Here is a 5058-nt window from a genome sequence, read left to right as displayed (position 1 = left end):
AAAAAAAAAAAAAAAAAAAAAAAAAAAAAAAAAAAAAAAAAACCTCATCCGTAGACTCATCAATTTTCATAATAAAAGTGTTCAATGGCTCTTTGGAAATTACAGTAACAGAATACCTGTGGTTGACATGGTTTGGATGTTTGGTCCTCTCCAAATCTCATGTTGAAATGTGATCCCCAATGTTGTCCATGGGGCCTAGTAGGAGGTGTTGGGTCATGGGGGTGGATCCTTTATGAATGGCTTGGCGTCATCCTCGTGGTAATGAGCGAGTTCTCACTCTGTGAGTTCATGCGAGATCCGGTTGTTGAAAAGAGCCTGGCGTCTCTCTTGCTCCCTCTCTTGCCATGTGATGCCCTGGTTCCCCTTCCCCTGCTCCCACGATTACAAGTTTCCTGAGGCCCTCACCAGAAGCAGATGTAGGCACTAGGCTTTGTGTACAGCCTGAAGAACCATGAGCCACATAAACCTCTTTTCTTTATAAATTACCCAGCCTCAGGTATTCCTTTTTAGAAATGTAAATGAAATAACACAGTGGTTTACTTGAAAATATGGTATGTATATCAGGATTTTCTGAGGCGCTTATAAAAAATGCCTGAGCCCACCATAGGCATACATAACAGACTCCCCAGGGGTAGGTGCAGGCATCTGCTTTTTAACAAGTTCTCTAGATAAGTCTGCTAAAGAGTCAAGCTTAAGATATATCATAACCCCATCATAACAGACAAATATGGTCCTAAACCTGGAAGATATTCCTTTTTCTGGCTTGTTTTTTTCTGTCCTAAAAGCTCTGGAAAGTCCACTTTTTCCATGAAGATGTCTTATATCGGTGGGGCCAGTGGGGACAATGGCAATTTCTTTTTTTTTTTTTTTTTTTTTTTGACAATGGCAATTTCTAAAACCACATGTCAGTCATGGCAACTATCCAAAACCTAAGAAACATCCTAACACACACACACACACACAGAAAATACTCTACACGTGAAAGCACTTAGGACAGTTTTGCCAACGAGAAAGTCTCAACTTTAATGCTATACTATATGCACTAGGTATGTCATGAGGTTGGGTGAACTTAAATCATAGTTCAATGCGTTGTTGGCGCTCACAGCAATATCAACCTCTTTTCTCTTTTGTATAAATTAAAATCACTCAAAATGAAGTCATTGCTTTGTAAATAAAATTTACAATACAAATATTTTAGAGCCATGGTTAACTATTTTAATTATTATAATAAATAAGAAAGCTCATAACATAGGGAGAAAGTGAAGAAATGATTCTCCAGGTTTTTTATGATAATTTGGTCATTAGTGGCTAAGTGCCTGCCGCTCTTGTTGAATGCAAACATATAACTTTTTAACACCTAGCTATTAATAAATTATTTTTTAACATTCTAATTAGAAAGAAGATCTTTCTATGACGTTGGTTTCAATTTGCATACATAGTATGCTCTCTCCAACAAAATAGAAACCAAGCAAGCATCTTCAGCTTCAAAAGTTACAGAATTACGAGACCAAATAAATTCTACTAAATATTACAGGGTTACAAAGTTAATTGGCTCTCTCAGAATGTTGCTGCTAATTATATATAAATTCTCCACCAAAACTCTAACAGAATCAATGGTAGTCTGTCTCTCTCTCTCTCAATCTCTCTCTCGCTCTCTTTCTCTCTCTCAGTATCTCTTTTCTGGCATCAAGACAAAGATGGGAAGGAGAAAATCTTGGACTTGAAACATACTGACATTCTCTGGACATGGGTTCTCAAGGGAATGCTAAGCCAACAAGGCGGCACTGCCCATGTGTGTGCTGACGGCATGGTCACTATTTGTATGGTCATTCCCAACACCATGTTTATCCCTCAACCCCTCTACCCCAGGCTTTGCCTCTGACTCTGGAAAGAGTACAAGTTCTCATCTTGCCTTTTTTCCTTTCTCCTTAAGTTAAAAGGCAGGCTCCCATTCCAAGTTTCCCTCAAAGATCCTAGTTTGCCATGTGTGTTTCTGGTTCCACAATAGTTTTCTCCAATTTTAATTTCACCTCCAATTTGAACGGTTTAGACCTACTTTGCGGGGAAGTCTGACTATGGTTTAGATCACTGTGCCTCCTCATTCAGGTTCCAGCAGGATACTTAAGTTGATGTCCTAGCCTGTTTTGTGTTTCTACAACAGAATACCTGAGACTGGGTAATTGATAAAGAACAGAACTATATTTTCTCACAGTTCTGGAGGCTGGGAAGTCCAAAATCCAGGCACTGGCATTTGGCAAGGGACTTCTTGCTGCGTCATCCCATGGCAGAAGGCAGAAAGGCAAAGAGACAATAGGCGATCTAATTTACCCTCATAATGGTATTCATCCCATGAGAGAGGAGTCCTCATGGCCTGGTCATCTCTTTAAAGTCTCACTCTTAATACTATTAGAATGGCGATTAGATTTCAACATGATTTTGGAGGGCACAAACATTCAAACCATAGTAGTTGGCATACATTTAATCTAAAATTTGAACTCCATGTCCTCTGTTTTGATGAGTGATCATCTGTACCTGGCTTCATTCTTTCCAGTGCCCTAAGGCTGGGTTCCCCTGTCCCTATCTTGGCCAAGATCACTGACATTAAACACCCACCTAAGTTATGGTTTTTTACAATTATTCAATTCACTGTCTTTTCTTTTGCAGGAATATCTATAACTGAAACCTTAACTTAAAAAGCCTATTACTGGTTTTCAGTCTTACCTCTTAACTAACATGGGAGGAGCTAGTCTCATTATCTCACAAATATACAGGATATAGAAGTGGTAGACATTAAATGTGCCTTACATAGAAGTACAGTAGACATCAAGCTTCATTCTAGGAGTTTATGATCACAAGGATGGCCCTCCATTCCCCAAATAGTCTATCTTCTCCCTGACTTTTTAAAACCCCATAATAAAGGACAGAGCCTTTTCTTAAAACTAAGATATTCAGGATGTCAGCTTGCATATACAGCACCTTCACAAGAATTAGCCAAAGGCACTGCATGAGGCACAGAAGTTATAAATGGCACCCTTATTTTTTTAAAACATCCACAGCGACTCAGGACTTGACAAGTGGAGAGTGGCCTGGATTCAGCCCAGCCAGTTTCCCCCTTGGCCAGGTGCTCCTGCACAGGGCACTGCCAGTACAACCGTAAGTCCTGGCCCCACAGATTCCTTCAGAAGACAGGCATCAACTTAGATTCATGTAGTGAGCATGCCTTTCTAAATCAGTGTTTGAAAGCATGAAAAGAAGAGCAAGAAAAGAGGGCAGATAATACTTGATAAAAGAAAGAGGTAATCCAGTAGAAGGGAAAGGGAAAATCAGAAACACAACAACAAACTTTTATTTACTTAATAATTTAACACATGCAACTTAGCCTGCCTGGGACAATTATCCCTGCAGGCAAAGCTCAGATTAATCTTTCTATGTATCCCTACAATCCCACTTGGAGTATAACCCATAGTAAGTCTTCAGTAAGCTTGTTGGTTTATGGAGGAAAGGGAAGGAGAAATTAGCTGGCTTCTTATGAGCCTAAATGATTCAACTAAAACCTGCTTAAAAGCTATGGCCCACATGAATGTGTTTCAGCAGACCACTCACTTAGTAATTGTAGTTTAAATGGATTATCCATAAGTTTCAATGATTCAGAGATTATGTGGGAAATACACACATCCAGTGTGTATGTTAGATATATGAAAGACACTAACAATTTTTATAAACAATCTTTAAAGGGCCAAGGGAAAAGTATATCCCTGCCCCACTCAATTTCAGCAAAGATCAAAGAATATAGCACAGCATAAAGGTAACTTGGCTCCTAGCCTTGATTTCTTTGTTATTGGTTTACCATTAACAGTGGGGATAAAAAAGATTAGATAAATTATCCAGCAAACATAAAAATCTTAAAGTATTTGAAGAGAACCCATACATGATTAAGTATTTAGGGAGCTACACAGCTTTGTTGTCTTGTCATAAAACCCCCGATATACTCTACCTAGACTAAATTTCCCTTTAGGGAACAAATACAAAATAACAAATTTGTCTCTAAGACTAAACTGAGGGTTTAAATTTATTACAGGACTATTGGTCCAAAGGCATTTTGTTAATAAAAACTCACAAATCGTTGAGCTAAATATTCATGGAACAACAACTGCAGCTATATAACTTACTTCTGAATCAAGAAGTTATAACAAAAATGTAGAATTCCAAATATTTAATAATATCAAGGGACTCGGTATCATTTGTCACAAATAAAGACACTTGAGCTAGAACTTTACCTTGAATAAAATTGTAATTTTAGCTCACAAGAGCAGGCAATTGAAAGAAAATGCTTTATTCTAAATAGTTCAGTGTTGTCTTTAGAGGTGTAATTCTAGAATGGCAGCATAAAGAGCATAGTACCTCTCTTCCCCAGAAAAAAAAATAAACCACTTAACTAGCGAAACATTATTTTTTAAACAATTACCTAAAATGTCTACAAATTGTTCTGAGGGCATTTAGCAAATGGAGAAATATTCATTTAAGAAATCTATGAAATCTCAGTAACATCTGCCAGAGTCTGAAGCATTTAAGCTGCTCACCCACCCCAGTTCTGTGTAACTTTACTACATGTGTTCTGCCCTGGGCAGGTGCAGACAAGACAGGTGCTCTGTTTCTACCTGACTTTCAATTTAGGGTTACAGTTTCACTTTGAGAGGGGAAGGCCACTGGCACTTCTCCTGCTCCCTGAAATTTCAGGCAGGCATGGCTCCAAGGATGAAGTTCCATTCCCCTACTGGCTCTTTCAGCCGGGCAGAATGTCTAAATGTCTACCCCAGGAACCTCAGGCTGACAATACTGAGGCTCTGATCGGTTCCATCAAAACTTGCTGATAGGGCAGAGGTTCCACACCAGGAGGGACAAGCCCAGAAGACCAAATGCTACTCTTGTAGGGCAGGTATGTCACTCCAAGAGAAGCAGAGTAGAATATGAATGGATTAAATAAGCCAATCAAAACACAGAGATTATCAGACTGACTTTTAAAAGAAGAGCAAAGGCTATGCTATCTACAAGAGAAAC

This window comes from Rhinopithecus bieti, unplaced genomic scaffold (genome assembly GCF_001698545.2).
Source record: "Rhinopithecus bieti isolate Rb0 unplaced genomic scaffold, ASM169854v2 scaffold_53647, whole genome shotgun sequence".
Taxonomy (NCBI): Eukaryota; Metazoa; Chordata; class Mammalia; order Primates; family Cercopithecidae; genus Rhinopithecus; species Rhinopithecus bieti.
The sequence above is the reverse complement of the archived record's forward strand: the minus strand, read 5'-3'. Positions refer to the sequence as shown.